A 15,665-nucleotide genomic window follows, 5' to 3' on the forward strand; every position below is an offset into this window, starting at 1 on the left:
CAAGCTACCCCACTAAAGACGGGGAGAGGGGTCCTCAGATGAAACTGTGGGTAGGATTTGAAAAAGTAAACTGACATTAAATACCAGTGACGGACATTTTACTAACCCTTTCTTCTTTTGTGTCAACTGAAAGCTACTTAAGATGATCTTTCTTTCATAACTTTGGTATAATTGGGTATTTGTTAGGAAAACTTTCTCCTGGATGTCTCTGAATTCTTCGTTTCATGTTAAAAATCCTGGGTGATGGAAAGAATGTGGGTTGACCAAGAATATTGATTCTAAAAGGGATCGTAGCATAACCTGGCACACCAGAGAAATTACAAAACAAAAAATGTGGGTGGCCGTGACATCACCACAACCCCAGTGGCCAGCCACAGAGACATAAAGAATCTCAGAGGAAGTTATATTTTGGTTACAGGCAACCACAAGGAACTTGCTATCACAAGTTGCCACATGGTTGTAATTCATCTGCTAAGAACCAGGTTTTCTTCCGGCCTGTCCAAAATCTATGTTCTCCTTTGAGTGTGTGTGAAATGAGATTATCTATTTATGCATTATTCTTACAATTCTAGAAGAATGGAGTACATGAGAGGCATATGCTTTACTTCATTCCCAAGCCTTTAGATTCCTTTGTCTTGGCTCACTGCTGTCAACTTCTCAGCTTAAAAAGCTTAAATCCTTCCATGAGAATTGGGTGGCCCCTGCACCCACTCCTCACCCATTTGATTGGCAAAATTTCACAAGTTGGACAATACCTTCTTTTGGCAAAGTCACAGGAGATAGACATTCTCTCATACATTGCTGGTGGGAATGCAAACATGGTGTGATCTTTTAAAGGAATTTAGTGATATCCAAAAAAATCTACCCGTGAATGTATCCCTAGACCCCACAATCCCTAGGAATTTATCCTAAGGATATTAGGAACTTACCCTAATTTACCTCCAACAATATGAAAATACAAATGTACAAGATTACTTCCTCCTCAAAGCATTGCTTATAATTGCAAGCTACTGGAAACTACCAAAATACCCAAGCAAGGGAATCTACTGACCAAGGAAATTTATTCAGTGAACTCTGGCACATACATACAATGGAATATTATGCAGCTGTAAAAAGAATGAGGTACATGCAGCTATTTCCTTGCTTTGTCAGCTGAGAGGGCCTAGAAGCGATGCCACTCCAGGAGCTATGAGCACAGTTATTGCCCAGATCTGGGTTTCTGATGTCATTCTCCAATAAAGGGAACCAGGGCTCCTTGCAGAAATGGCTGATTCTAGGGCTGGAGCAGGAAACACACAAGGCAAATCTGGAACATCTTATAGTGCTAGAAAGTAATGAACTACTTGAAAAAACCACATACAACCTTATGTCAAAGGGACAATGGAGCCACTGAAAGAGCTCCCAATGAGCAAAGCTGGAGCAATTTGAACAATAAAATATAGTACTATTGGATTATAACCCAGTATAAAATTAATATCCATGAATCTATACTGGTATAAATAAATGATTCAATAAATAAATAAATTGGAGAGAATAGACAAATTTCCCATAGAGATGAATTCTAAATAATTATGTAATTAAATACTCTGTCCTTAAGGTGGGGGGCTCATAATCCCCCACTCCTTAAGTACGGATCATGCAGGTGACTTCCTTCTAAAGAGTGCACTATTAAGAGGGGGGAAAGAGTAATTGTGCAGTGGAGAAACCTGAAACACTACTGCAAGCCAGGAAATCAAGGTCAACATCATCAATAACAAGTCATGTTGATGGCGTGTAGCTTTGATTTGATGTGAAAAGAATAGCACTTTGTCTCCAGTTTCCTCCCACTCGTAACCCCAGCCTACTCATGAGAAAAACATCAGAAAAATGACAATTGGGATATTCTATAAAATACCTGACCAGTACTTCTCAACACTGTCATGCTCACCCCAGCCAAGAGGATCATAAAGAGACATGATAAGTAAATGTAATATGGTGTCCTAGATGGGACCGTGGAGAAGAAAAAGGACAGCAAATAAAAACTCAGGAAGTCTGAATCAAATATGTACATTAGTTAATAACAAATATCAATATTGGGTCATTAATTATAATGAATGTACTATTCTAATGTAAAATGTTAATAATAATAGAGGAAATTGGGTGTGAGATATATGGGAACTCTCTGTATTATCTTTATAATTTTTATGTAAATCTACACAATTCTAAAGCATAAAGTTTATTTTTTTAAAAAAGTCCAAAATCTTAAAAAATAATAATAACGAGGAAGCTCTCTATGAACTGATATGGAGGGATTTCTGGAAGATGGGTGGGGGAGAGGGAAATTTACAACACTAAACACCAACATTCGAAAAGAAAAACGTTTCAAATCACGCTCAGCCTCCAGCTTAAGAAAGTAAAAATACGAAAAAGAACAAATTAAACAACCCTAGTAATAAATATCAGAGAGAAATCAAAGAAACAAACAAACAAAAACAGAAAAAAATAGAGAAAAATCAATTACATCAAAGCTGCTTCTTCAACAATATCAATAAAATTGCTAAACCTCTCGACAGATTGCTCAGAGGAAAAAAGAGAGAAGCCACAATTTACCAATAATAGTAATGAGCAAGGTGACACCACTACAGATTTTACAGATATTAAACGCATAATGATGGAATATTACGAACAGATTTATTTCCTATTAAATATTCTACGCAAAATTACCCTCCCCTCATCCCTCAGTTCTATCTCCAAATGAAACAAGTAAGGCTGAAAATACAGGAGAGTGTGAAGGAATTGCTAACACTGTTTTCAGACGTGGCCCTTATGCCTTTAGGCTCTGAGTTACCAGGTAGACTAACTCCGCCTCTTTCTGTGCTGGTGAAAATCCAGAATGATGGACCGCCTTTCACACATGACAGGGTGGCAGAGACGGTGGGTGGGCCCACCTGACATCCATACCCGCCCCCTTCTCCCCGCCTGCCTTTCCTATAGAGGCCACACGCAAGGCTGGCTTCACAGGAGTTGGATCACAGAGGGATGTGCTCTCAGAAGGGGGCCCAGCCTGGGGTTTAATTCTCTGTGGTCGTCAACGTAAAATTCTCAATCATTATTCTCTTTGAATTTGTATTGTATGAGTGAAGTCCCTTGGGACAACGGAGCATGCATACACTGGAGGACTTAGAGCCTGGGCTCACCTCCCCTACCCTCCATGGCAACGAGTTCTCAGCCACCTTCTCCCCTGACCTCAGTGTCTGCAACGGGGGTGGGGGGGGGGCAGGGGGAGGGTCAGCAGGTATGCCTCATGCGCTGAGTCAGGAGAGAGCCTGGGCACTGGGGGATGTCAGCACTTTCTTCCTCATCATCCCCATCTCACAACATTAAATAGCAAATAAAGAACACCATGGCAGATAGAAACTGCAGAAGAAAGGAAAAGCTTTCCTTTTGCTTTTTGAACAAGAGGCTCCGGATTTTCATTTGACGTGGGGTCCTGCAAATCATGTGACAAGCCCTGGCCCTGAGCGCCAGGAACTCTATGTCCTAGCCCCCCTCACAACTCAGAGGCGACTGTCAGATGAAACACAGCCAACTCACGGGTCTAGCTCCCTAGGAGCTAGAAATGTTTGTCTTACCCATTGTTCATTTCCCAATATAGAACAAAAGGCAGGTGTTCAGTAAAACTGGATAAAATTAACTAATTAAAACACCTGATATACATCATTATGTGCTGATTGTATTATTCAAGTGCTTGCATTGTTTTTTCTATTTGATCCATCGAATCATGGGGATGATGTGCAATTATCTTCTAGTAAAGTTTGCTTCAGGCTGTCCTTTTCATTTTCATAACACTTTCTGTATTAGATAGCTGTTTCCAGTACATACAGGTTTACAAGACAGATGCTTTGGTTATCTTTCATTAATATAAAATCTCTAATCTTTTTTTTTTTTTAATTAATTTCATTGGGGTGACAATTGTTAGTAAATTTACATAGATTTCAGGTGTACAATTCTGTATTACATCGTCTATAAATCCCATTGTGTGTTCACCACCCAGAGTCAGTTCTCCTTCCATCACCATATATTTGATCCCCCTTACCCTCATCACCCACCCCCGACCCCCTTACCCTCTGGTAACCACTAAATTATTGTCTGTGTCTATGAGTTTTTGTTTCTCATTTGTTTGTCTTGTTCTTTTTGGTTTATATACCACATATCAGTGAAGTCATAGGGTTCTCTGCTTTTTCTGTCTGACTTGTTTCACTTAGCATTATTCTCTCGAGATCCATCCATGTTGTCACAAATGTTCCTATATCATCTTTCCTTAACGCCAAATAGTATTCCATTGTGTATATGTACCACAACTTCTTTATCCATTCATCTATCGAAGGACATTTTGGTTGTTTCCATGTCTTGGCCACCATAAACAAAGCTGCAATGAACATTGGCGTACACGTGTCTCTATAGAGAAATGCTTTTATATTTTTGGGGTAGATACCCAGGAGAGCGATTGCTGGGTCATATGGTAATTCTATTCGTAATTTTTTGAGGAACCTCCACACTGCCCTCCATAGCGGCTGCACCAGTCTGCATTCCCACCAACAGTGTATGAGAGTTCCTTTTTCTCCACAGCCTCTCCAACACTTGTTACTATTTGTTTTGTTGATGAAAGCCATTCTGACTGGGGTGAGGTGATATCTCATTGTGGTTTTCATTTGCATTTCTCTGATGAAAATCTCTAATCTTTTAATTATTTTTACATCAAATTCTGCTTGATACTAATATTGCACTTTATATTTACATACACATACACGTCCTCGTGTATGTATTTAGTTCATATATATTTGCCCGTTCATTATTGGTGACTTCTTGTGACTTTGCTGAATCTCTTATTAATATTGTATAGCTGATGGATCCCTTGTTAATATTATATAGCTGAATTTTAGTTTTTTTGTACCCAGTGTGAAAATCTTTGTCTTTCAACAACGCAATTTATCTAATTTGGATTTATTATGGACACACTTTTGTGTATTTCCTGTTCACCAGATTTAAAAAATTTTTCTTTTTCTTTTTTTTCTGACTTTTGATGAATTGTTCAAGTTTTTATATGGAACTTTGTTTGTTGTTTCTATAGTTCTATGAAAGTGTTAGGTCCTATATGTGTTCTCTGACTTAATTTTTTACAAATTTGTATATAAAATCCATCTTTTTCTTTTACGTCAATAATTAAATATCAACAACTTCCTCTCTTCAAACAAGAGACCTTTATCATACTTTTGCTCCCTCATTTTCTCCTCCTACCACCCTCTTTGCCTGCTCTATCCCCAGGTTCTATGGAAATCATGTGATTTTTTTTTTTTTACTTCAGGACTGACATTTCTTTATTAAGAACCCTTTTTTAAACATTGAATTAACTGTCATCATTATAATATTGAAAATTTTAAAGATATTTATCAATTAGATCAGTGTCTTTGTTCTCACTGATTCTTTTATAGTCTATCTCCCCTTTGTGGTATTTTTATTCCGATTTATTTTTCATTCTGCTTTACTACTTACTTGAAGAATATTTTTATAATGAGCAACTGTGGTATTATTTTCTGAGTCCTTAAATATTTCAAAATAACTGTGCCTTTTATGTGAACAATAATGAGTTTGGGAATAAAATTCCAAGGTCACAACTTTTTCCTTAAAACCCTATAAAAATCACTGTCTTTTCATTTTGAATTACAATTGAGAAGCTTAACAAAATTTTACATCTTTCAGTCTAAATAATCTCTTTTCCCCCCCTAACTGAAATCAAGTAGGATTATCTGTCCATATTTGAAAGGCACACATGTCACAAAGATATGGCAAAGTGGATGGCTTAGTCATTCTTTGATGATTGTTATTATTTTTTTAATGTTTTGAGAGACTTTTCCCACTTATTCTCCTAATCATTAATTTGAATAGTACCCTACACTCTATTGATTTTCTCCTGCTTTCATTGGAAGAATGTGCACCCACAATCTCTCCCTGTTTTCTCATCTTCCTCCGTGAAAGACTAAATGGATCTGTATAGGTTACCTGCGTAGACGTCATCCGCAGTGCTGCAGATCAATGTACAATCTTACTCGGCAGTGAGGCAGATGGTTAGGGCTCACCTGTGGGGATGCCCTGTAAGGGGTCAGTTGGAAGAGATCGGCCAAGAGAAAGCTTACCTTTCTGAATGCGTGGGTGGGCTGGGGAGAGAATATCAAAATGTGCTGCTATGGAACAAAAAGGTAGGTGTTTCTCAGGCGCAGACGGGGTATCAAGGTCCCAGCTGCTACTTATGCCAAGTTGGCGAAGTCTAGGAGGTGAATGGAAATATCAGCAGCTTATTTTATGCAGGGATTTTGAGGAACTCTAGAAAACTTTTTCCTATTCTTGGCCACCCATTCTTGCAGCCTCCAATGGTGGCTGTATAGGTGTCTGGTCCACTTACAGCTAGATTTTCAGGAGACTGAGTTAAGATGGTGCCCATCCTTTTCTCTCCCTTGGGTGTGCTTATGGAAACCATGGTCAGCAGAAGCAACTGCGCTTCTTTTCCTCCTGACCCCACTTCCCCTTCCGTTATTGAGCGAAATGTTCACAGAAAAATAGTAACAATATTGTCTGTCTCCAGTGTGGGACTTTGAACTTGTTCTCAAACTGAATCTCAGTCTCCCCATCGAACCTCCACCGCCTCATCCTTGCTAATAGGCTTGGTGCTCCTGGACTGGAGGTTCTCTAAGGATATGTCCCTCCATTTTTAGGCAGGTCCTACTTGGTTTGGGTGCCTTCTGTCTTTTCAGAACACATTTATTTTTCCATGTCACTCATTTCATCATTGGGTAACTGATGGATGCTTCCAATCTGATGACAAGTGTCTAGCACATATGCTGCAACCCTCCAGTCCTGTACCTTTGACAGACATCACTAATCAATCAAAGCTTGTTTGGCCTAAATCTAAATGTGGACCTGACGCTATTCTCCGTCTTCCATTGCTGAGATAAATTACCACAAACTTAATAGTTTAAACAGCATCAATATCTTAGCTTATAATTCTGTAGGTCTGAAATCCAACCCAGGTCTCATTGGACTAAAATCTCGGTGGCGTCAGGGCTGTGTTTCATTTGGAGACTGTAGGGTGGCTCCTTGCTTATTGTGATTGTTGGCAGAATTCAGTTCCATGCTGTTGTAAGGCTGAAGCTTCCACTTCCCAGCTGTTAGCTGGGGGCCACCTTTAGCAACTAGAGGTCTCTCTCAACGTCTTGCACATAACCCCCTACATCTTGGAACCCACATCAAGATGTCATGTGCTTCTTATGCTGACCCAACTTTCTTCCACTTTTAAGGACTCATATGATCACATCGGGCCCACAGGGATAATCTGGAATATTCTGTCCATCTCGTCTTCATTTTAATCACATCTGTAAAACAGCTGTTGCTCTATTCACAGGTTCCAGGGGACTAGGATGTAGACAACTTTTGGGAACCATTATTCTGTTTACTACACAGACCAAATCCATATCCTTTTTTTTCATTCCCTTTTTATTTTTCATCTTTATTGAAGGATTGCCTTTGTCCATTTGGACCGCTGTCGCAAAATACTGGACACCTTATAAACAATACAAATTTATTCCTCAGAGTTCTAGAGGCTGGAAGGCTGAGGCCAGGGTGCCAGCACAGTCAGGTGAGGGCCATCTTGCAGGTCACAGACTTCTCCTTGTGTCCTCACATGGCAGAAGGAGGCAGGAGAGCTCTCTCTGTGTCTTCTCCTAAGGGCACTAATCCCATTCACGAGGGCTCCACCCTCGTGATACCCTCCTAATACCATCACCTGGGCAGTTAGGATCTCAACTTTTGATTTTTGGCGGGGACACATTCAGACTATAGCAGGTATAACTGACAAATAAAGACGTATATATTTAAGGCATATGATGCAATGTTTTACCATACGTATACTTTGTGAAATAATCACCAGCATCAAGCTAATTAACATATCCACCACCTCACAAACTTACCACGTTTGCTTTTGTGGTCAGAGCACTTCAGATCAAATTTCAAATGTACAATACAGTGTTGTTACCTGTATTCGCAGGGTTGAACAGGGTTGATCTCTAGGACTAACTCATTCTGCGTAACTGAACTTTGTACCCCTTGGCCAACACCTCCCATTTCCCTGGCCCCCCATCTCTAACAACCATTGTTCCACTCTCTGCTTCTGTGCATTTGGATTCCATGGAGAAGTGACATCGTGCAGTATTTCTCTTTCTACAAGGAATGTTATTCAGCCTTAAACAAAGAAGGAAATCCTTCGTCAAAGGGTACAAAGTTGCAGTCGTGAGGGATGAATAAGTCTAGCGAGCTACGTACCGTACGACGACTACAGCTAATAATGCTGGACTGAAGACTGGCAATTTGCTAAGAGAGTAGATTTCCACTCGTCACACACACACAAATGGTAACAGTGAGGTGCTATGTTAATTAGCTTGACTGTAGTACTCATTTCACGGTGCAGATGTGTGTGTATATCAAATCAGGGTGTACACTTGGAGTAGATACAATTTTTATTTAAAAAATAAAACAAAAAGAAGGAAATCCTGGCACTTGCAACAGTATAGATGGACTTGGGGGACGCTGTGCTAAGTGAAATAAGTGAAATTAGTCAATCCTTTTCAAATTGCACACCAGGCGGTCCCTGCAAATTAACTGATGCTGGAGCTTCAAATAAGTCCATTGGACACTTTGGGAACACAGAGATGGGTACCTTCTCACCAGCACCCCCCATCCAGCGTGAACTTTCAGATGTTGATCCTTTCTGGAGCAAATTGTAGGAAGATTGGCACCACCAAGAAAGAGGATGGTTCTTAAACGGCCGTGGTGGCCTGCACAGTGTCTTTCCACGTGATGTCTGAGCCTCCCTGATTATTCCCACTGTGACTGGCAGCATCCGACTCCCACAGCGCCAGCTGCAGCTGCCCAGCTCCACTGACACCGCGTGACTCTAAGCCATCTGGGGATTCAGAGACCGCAACTACCTGACATCGAAATAACCCATCAGCTTCAAACAATAACAAGCATAACAATTATAAACAAAGCAGCTGTTTGAACCAACGATGCGTTTTTTTATCCTTTAACTGGTGTTGCATCCACTGACAACTCTAGAAAGAGGCTTCACACATAAAGGACGCGAGTCAAATAATGGATTTTTTGTGCTGGGAACGACTCCATGGGTCAGGGTGATTGACGCCTCCATGGGTCTCGGGTAGGCAAGGATGTAATTAAGAAGCCAGCTCATGCGGGCTGACAAATCCCCCTCTGACTTTAGAACATTGATGCATGGAATACATTTCATTCTTGGCATTTTAACCAACTTCCGAATTAACCATTTCCTTCAGTTGCCCTCTTTTTCAGTGTTTGCATTTTCCTTGCATTTCTAGACATGAGTTCCAGCAGTGCTATTACTTAGGCCTTAATGGGTTATCTATTAAGGGATTACCTGTAACCGTTATTAATCTGTTTGAAAATTTATGTCTTTAATTTATTTGTTGTTTAACAAAACAAAACCTGGGCAGGATTTAGACAAATCAAAAAATTCAGGAAGTTGCAGTGAAAGGCAACAAATTCCTGCTGTGCTCCTCTCTCCCTAACCCTTGCTCCAGAGGCAACACCATTTAACTATTTGCCCTTTTCTTCTGGATGGTTGTCCCATGGATCCAAATACTATGTGCGTGCTGCGCAGTTACCTGCTTTTCATTTGCTGTTGGCTTTCTGTTACAATGTATCTCATTTAGTCAACACCCCCCTCCCTCCACCCAGTATCATCACATCACTATTTTTAGTCACTTTCACAACGTTACCCCCCAATAAACTTCTTCCACTCCTCATTCTGTTTCAATGTCTGCTTCCCAAGGACCCAATTAATACAGTGACACCAAGAGTATCTGAGGAAACAGGCAGTAAGGTGGGGTCTGAAGAGGATGATTCAATATCGCAAAGATCTCAGTTCTCCCAACTTTCATTTATAAATATCAAAATTCCAATACAACTATCAACAAGTAGTTTTAGGAGCCTAGAAAAGTTGACACTGATGTTCAAGTAGAAAATAAAACATGCAAGAATAGCTAAGGAAACAGGGAAGAAAAAAATCTACGACAGGGTCTAGCTGTTCCAGATATGAAAACGTTCTACAAGGCCTCTGTAAGGAAAACAGTGTAGACTAGATCATGACTAGGTAGACAGACAGGTGGAATAGAATAAAACATCCAGAAACAGTCTCAAGTACATACGGAAATTTAGTGTGTGGTAAAGATAGAATTTCAAATCACCAGAGCAAAGACAAACTTTTTAATGGTGCTAGGGCAATAGGTGACCATTTGGGAAAAGATAAAATTAGGTCCACACCTCACATAGTACACAAGAATCAACTCCAAAGGGATCAGATATTTAAATGTAAAAACTCAAAGCCATTAGATGTGAACATGGGTGAATTCTCTTTAACCTTAGGGTAGAGAAAGGCTTTCCAATTATGACACAGTGGAAAAGCAATAAAAGTAAGGAGTGATAAACTTGATTCCATATTTAAAAAAAATCTTTTGCACAGAAAAAAATCACCATAAATAAAGCTAATAGACAAATGACAATTGAGGGATATATTCACAACTTATATCAGGGACAAAGGAAAAGATCACTAATATAAAGAATTCTAAAAATGAGAGGAAAGTGACCAAAAATCAGGTAGAAAAATGGGCAAAAAACATGAGCAGACAATTTACAAGAAGACAAAAGTGGTCAACAAATATAAAAATATTTTCAATTTCACTCATAATAAGAGAAATGCAAATTAAAACTACATTGAGATCCAATTTCTCACCTGTTAGATTGACAGAAATTCAATGACAAAGTATAACAGTACACTGAATTGTCAAAACTATGAGAAAACAGTCTTCTCCCACGTTGCTGCTCAGAATGCAATTAGGTATAACCCTTAGGAGAGGAATTTGGCAATTTCTAACAACACTGCATATGTGTTTACCTTGCAATCTATTGAGCTGACATATGAAGACAAGTTTGTTCATTCCACTGTTTGTAATGAGAATCTAGACGCCCGACCTAAGAGAGTGGATGAATGAACGATGGTACACCTACATCATAGAGCACTGGCAGCTATACAAAAAAAATGACAGAGCTCTCCACAAAATGGAGAGGGACTTCTGGGAGACATTATTCAGGTTAAAATGTTGGGGGACAAAGTGCATAAGGGGGCTATGCTACCATCTGTGTAGGAAAGAAAGGGGAGAATAAGAGAATATACATGTATCTGTGCATTTGTGCAAAAAAAGACACAGAAAGGATAGACCAGAAACTAATGGTGTTCATTGCCTCCAGACAACAGGGTGGAAAGGATGGGGAAGAAAATATGCCTTAAGTTATTTCTGACTTTTGGAACCATATTAATGCTTCATATACTTAAAATCTATTATAATGGGAAAAGCAAAACTAACAATGAAGGACAAACAGAAACAAATGAACTTAAGTATTATGTGATTTCAAATGAATAATGTAACCACAACGAAGGATGAGGAGGGAGAACAAACCCAAATAACATTTCAACACAGGATTTGACTCTATATCCTTGGGCTAGAAACAGAAAGAACAGTAAACAAATATTGAACTCTAGCTATGAGGTGTGTTTTGCTCAGTAGTATGGGTTAGCACTTCTGAAATTATATGTTCTAGCATTGAGGGAATAAGTAAATACATGTTGAATCATAAGAGACAGACTTCTCATTATCTGAACAGGAAATTTAAAATATGGAAAGAAGAAAAGTTAGAGTGAAACCTGAAGTGATGTATTGGAGGTATCATATGGACACATGGTTTTAAAGATGATAGATGATAGATAGATAGATAGATAGATAGATAGATAGATAGATAGATAGATAGATAGGAGATGATAGATAGATAGATAGATAGATAGATAGATAGATAGATAGATAGATAGATAGATAGATGATAGATATGATAGATATAGATAGATGGTAAATAGAGAATAAATAGATAGATAAGTGGATGGATGGATGAGTAGATATTGATATGTATTTGTTTTCTGCTCAGTCAGTCTGCTGAAATAATGTAGAAGCAATGATACCAAGTGGTAATAAATCAAACCTATTACTCAAATCTTGGGTTCTAAACACCATTCCCCAATAAAAAGAACCAAAGATTTGTTTGTTTGTTTGTTTGTTTGTTTGATTGAGAAATGACTGGTTTCCGTTCTGAAGATGAAAAACACCTTGGAAAAGAACCTGGAACATCTTTAGTCTGAAGACAAAGATTGCTCAAAGAATAATGGGAACATGCCAAAAGGACATAGGACCATCTTGAAAGCACTCTCACTAGCTAAATACTGGACAATTTGGGCATCAAAACAAATAATAATAAAATACTGACAGATACAAACAAAGGGAGAAAAAAGATATCTTCCTTACAGTGAAATACCAACTAATACATGTAAAAGGCATCATGAAATTAGAAAAATCACCATTTGGCAACCATCAGAATAAATACTGATTCAAGATGGAACTGGTGACTTGATTAAGCATTTATCATGGTAGCGATGGTATGGGAACACTGCCTAACCCGATGAGAGAGAAGATGACTCATAGGGCAGCTACAAGATCAGGAAGTCTCCTTCACTGTGAAAACCCAAATTGGGGTAGAGCGTAGGCCCAATGGCTGATCAGACAACAGGAGGTTTATTTGTTCCCTGCACAATCCATTTCTCTTTAGGCTTATCGTCAGGCAAAGAGGATACTGATACCCTCCAGGTCAGAGGGAGCTGTGGGGAGGTGCTTGGCTGGGAGCTACCAGGCCAGTAGAAACGTTTTGCTGCTTTATGTGACAGCCTGGGTAGCAAGCTGACACAGAGTGGGGCAGTGTTTTCTGCAAACCAGTGGGTCGCTGGTGCTTAAGCAGTCCCCGGATTATTATGCTCCCACCCCTTGGAAATAGCCGCTGGGATTCATTAGCTCCAACAGCATCGCCTCTGCAAGAAGCAGGCAATCATAATTCTCAAATGGCAGGCTGTGATGCAAGTCCCTGCCTGCAGAGGGTCTCCTGTGAATTGCAGCATTTTTATTACATTGAATGCTGCTTGTCACCGTTCAAATGAAACATATCGAGACAGTCCTTGGGGTGAGCACCATATGGTGAGGCCTCCCTGTCCCCGAGTGACACTAGGAGAATAATGACATTCTTCCAGATCTGACTCGATCATTTTAATCACGGACCGTAAGTGCCCCTGCTGCTAATCTCAGCTCTGGGCTTCCCGGTTCCTGAAGTCGGCCTAGTAGGGAATTCAATTAATGAGCCACCCGGCAGAATAAGTTACTCAGTCGTTACAACTGGGAAAACAGATTCGCAGCAAAGAGAAATGGAAATTGTAGGTTTCCACTCAACCCCTTTGTGTAGGGAGAATGGGGCTTTTGTTTTGTTTCGATTGTCAAGTCAAAATTTCCACTTTCTTGTCTATTCACTGGTTACCATCTGTTTAGCTAAAGGGCTGTGAAGATGCTAATCCCATGTTTAGTTTTAGGGAATGTTTATGTGCCTGCCTCGCCATCCAGAGTTTTCTTGGCGTGCTTTTCAGAGAGGAGAGAAAACCACATAAGACATGTGCGACAACAATGCTTTCTTTCTGGACTGTAGAAACAAAAGTAATTCAAAATTCAAACTTTGTGCTTTAATTTAATATTAATATAATTTAGAGGTAGCCTCCAAACAGATTTTCTATTATTTAATGTTCGGAACCCCTTTATCTCAATATTGGTTCAAACTGCTTATTTTACAAGTGTGATTGATTTCAGTAAAAGCAAAAATGCTCTGTTTTTCTTCGTCTCTCTTTTAGATGAACATGTACACTTCTTGGAAGAGTTACATAACCACATTGGAGAAAACAGAAAATACTGTCTACAGCCCCCACGTCAGAAAACAAAGGTTTGGTGTCTCTTAGAACTATTTTGCCCCAGTCTGTTGTTTGCCTTTTTATTTTTGCATTTTTCTCTGCTCACAATTTTCCATTTCTATCATACAGATATGTTGGTTTCTTTTATCACTTGTAAGCTTAAGAAGTCATTCCTCCTTTACAGTAGTCAATTTTAATTTCTTATCGCTTTTTTATTATTTTTTAACTCTTTAATCCATTTAGAAGTTACTTTGGTGAAAGGTGAGTTCTGTTGTTTTGTTTTGCTTTGTTTTGTTTTGTTTTCCCCTGAAAGGAAGCAGGGGAATCACCCGGTTCCATACATGTCCCCCCCTGCCCTGATGGAGTGTAAGTGATAGTCTCATCTGAGACATCACTGCCGAGCAGGAAACCTGGGAGATGGCTGAGACTGACGCCAGGACGATGCAGAATCTCCCTTCGGTGTGACAGATATTCCTGCAAGCGATGCAGGATAAGCTTCAGACCACGTCTGACCAGATCACAGGAAGAACTGGTGACAAGAGCAGTGGCATCGATGACCTGGAGAAAAACATTGCAGACCTCGCGGCACAGGCAGGGGAGGGAGAACTGGAAGGTGACAACAAGACACCGGCCACACAGAAGAGTTGAAGATTGCTAATTTACACTGAAATCTGGAACACCATTTTTACAAGCCCAGAGAAGACAGAATGGCTTTTTGCAATGAATTACTCTTTACAGACAGGTTTTATGTATAAAGCACGCATTCTTCTTATCACATTTCACTACTTTATAGATGATGTTTCTCCTTCCAGTTTCTTAAACACAGCAACTTCACATCTTGGACCTTGGTCAGTTGTACTATTAAAAATTAAACATGAAAACTTTGGTGGTTCCTGCATAAAGTTGTGAAATTTTTTGGTGTGTTTTTGTAGTCATTTTTTTCTACCATTCCTTTTGTAATAGTTGCTGTTTGATAAAAGTTGCTGTGTAATTTTTTTATTAGACAAATAGCAAATACTTTAATTATTTTTCAAAAATCCTCCATGTCACCTAGAATACAGACCAAAGCAGTGTTTTTAGGTATGGGATATGTTGTCTCCAGAACCAGAAGCTTACCAGGTGTTACGCTTCCTTCTTTTTGAAAAAGAATGCAAGATGTAGCAATTTGCTTCCTGCTTTGGAGGGGATTCTGAATGTGCCCCTGACTACTGAAGCCCTAAAACCTATCCCGAAGTACCAGGTCCCTGCACCTTCCCTGCACCTTCACAGCGTTTCCCTGCCACCCCTGGAGCCCACGCATCTTACCAAGGCGTCCAGCACACCAGCCACCTCTTGCTCATTGGCCCATCATGCCCGACGGAATGGATTGATGTGATGTGCTCCAGGAGGGGCAGAGGGGACAAAGCTCTTTGATCCAAGTTGTGATAGTGGTCAGGAGAGTCACTACAGCTCCTGGGAAAACCTGTGAATGCATATTATTGTCCCTCACAGGTGAATAGGAATGGCATGGATCCTTTTCCTGACTGAGACAGAGAAGAACACATTCGCCAAATCGGTGGTTGTATGTCACGTACCAACTGTTTAACCTACTCCAGCAACAATGCCATGTCTAACCAGCAGCTGAACTGGGCCTATGATTGGGTGAAATGGCAGGAGTCTGGGGTTACCCTCCAGGTCCATCGGTACCCACATCCATGCTGCAGGAGCCAGACTGGTAAAT

At 39.9% G+C, this 15,665-nt stretch overlaps 1 pseudogene across 1 annotated transcript; it reads left to right on the plus strand.

Annotated features, from left to right (window-relative positions):
• Positions 1-14,362: 14,362 nt before the first annotated feature.
• Positions 14,363-14,593, plus strand: LOC308499069 (heat shock factor-binding protein 1-like; annotated as a pseudogene). The gene has a single exon. The product of its transcript is annotated as a heat shock factor-binding protein 1-like (transcript).
• Positions 14,594-15,665: the final 1,072 nt, after the last annotated feature.

Source organism: Rhinolophus hipposideros (genome assembly GCF_964194185.1).
Source record: "Rhinolophus hipposideros genome assembly, chromosome: 6".
Classification (NCBI taxonomy): Eukaryota; Metazoa; Chordata; class Mammalia; order Chiroptera; family Rhinolophidae; genus Rhinolophus; species Rhinolophus hipposideros.